The sequence below is a fragment of the Octodon degus genome, unplaced genomic scaffold, assembly GCF_000260255.1.
Source record: "Octodon degus isolate 3935 unplaced genomic scaffold, OctDeg1.0 scaffold00295, whole genome shotgun sequence".
Lineage (NCBI taxonomy): Eukaryota > Metazoa > Chordata > Mammalia > Rodentia > Octodontidae > Octodon > Octodon degus.
In genome coordinates this window covers 911,417-913,468 of record NW_004524871.1, presented here as the reverse complement: position 1 = coordinate 913,468, position 2,052 = coordinate 911,417, and positions in this window count along the sequence as shown.

Here is a 2,052-nt window from a genome sequence, read left to right as displayed (position 1 = left end):
AAAAAGGCCAGAAACCAAATAAAGTATAATGAGTCCTGAATCCAATCATACTAGTAAGAGCACTGAATAGGAACAGATTTGGGGGGAGGGGTTGGGGGATGAGCCTAGGGCCTCCCACACCAAAACACAATTTTCTCAAGAGCTGCATGCCTAACCTACACGTGAGATAACCTCGGATCCAAAGGTGGAGAGCAACTGAAAACTAAAGGATGGGAGATGCTACAGCCAAGCAAATATCAACAACAAGAAAGCTAGAGTGAATCCCACAATAGACAAAACAGGTTTTAGAAACAAAGTGCTATGCTGAGGAGCATTTTATATGGAGGACAGTGTCAAGACAGGGGCTCGGCACGGAGAAACAAATGATCCACAGCCCAGACTTGGACTGTAACAGCAGACGAGGCGTGTCAGCAAGATGCCCATGCCTGCCCTGCCCAATTCTGGCTCAGCCAACTCTCCATTCCAGGTCCTTTGGAGCATTCTGCTCTGGGTACATGTGGGAAGGCTCTCCAAAACAATGCAGTGGTCCATAAAACAAGCCTGCCTCCTAAATAAATGGATAAAAATAAAACAAATTATGTCCCCTGGCCACATTAGCAGGGGAGAGGCACTGAGAACAATTTGAAGACACTTTAAGAAACAAAAATCCGGGGGCTGGGGAGATAGCTCAGTGGAACAAGCACTTGCCTGGCAAGCACCAAGGTCCTGAGTTCAATCCCTGGTACCACCAAACAAAAGAAAAAAGAAAAATCCTCTTGGGAAGCTGAAAGCAGGAGGATCATTACGAGTTTGATCTGTGTAATGAGACCCTGCAGACCCTGTACTAAACATATAAAGAAACAAAACTCAGGAGCTGGCAAGGATGTAGAGAAATCTGAGGGAGGATAAAACAGTGCAGCTGCTTTGAAAAACTGCCAGTTCACCAAAATGCTGAAGCTCACAGCCCAGCAGTTCTTCAGCCTACACCCAGAGAAATGCACCAAGTGTTGACACAAGAAGTTGTATGCACGTTCATAGCAGTGCAGTCTGTAATGGCCAGAGGTGGAAAGAACTCAAGTGTCCATCAGCTGGCAAATGGATAAAGAACATGGCTGTAGGGATCTGTTGGTCCCACTGCGATTGGCTCTACCGAGGGAGAATGGCGGCAGGAATGAGAAAGATAGATGAGAAGACAAAAGCTGGGCTAGGTGGTCGCTGGTCTGCCTGATGGGCGATACTAAGGTAACGCACAACGAAACGATCTTTTATACTTTTTCAAAGTTAGTAACACGTGACACAAGGTTGCCTAGGGACGAGTAGCTGACCTTAACCAGACAGGATGCTTATTTCAGGAGTGAGATAGCTTGTTTGCTTTAGGCCCTGAGGCCCAATCCCACCTACACACATTTGATCAATTTCCTAGCTTCCTGCGGATCCCAACACATGGTACTCCATGCAGCAGAACAGTGGTCACTGCTGAAAAGGAATGAAGCAGTAACACATGCCACTACATGGATGACCCTTAAGCATTACACAAAAGATGCTGGTGTAAAAACATATATTATTTGATCCCACTCTGTAAAGCTCAGAAAAGGAAATCTAGACATAGAAAAAGGGTCATGTGGTTGCTTCAGGCGGGGGTTGAGAGAAGTCACATAGGGAATGATAGCTAAGGTATAAATTTTTTTGACATGAAGTGTTCTAAAATTGGTAATGTTTGCAAGTATCAGTATTCTACACAGCACTGTAAATTTGAATTGCACAGTGTGTAAATTATACCTCAAGGGACACTGAAGTTTTTAAGTTGCTGATGAAGTTTACTTACATATGAACCCTGTAATTTTTATATTTGGAGAATCATCTTGAGCTGCCACCCTCTCACCAGAAGGATTTCATGAACATTAACAACCGGGTTGTTATACTCAACACAAAAATAACTTCAGGTTCTGTCAGAGCACAAACCGAACAGGACAGGAGTGGGTACAGCCTCGGTACCTGTCCCCAACTTTTGGGTAACCACAATGTTACTGGCTACCAGAAGCCAGGAACCTCAGAGGTGTCGCTGTCCCCGTC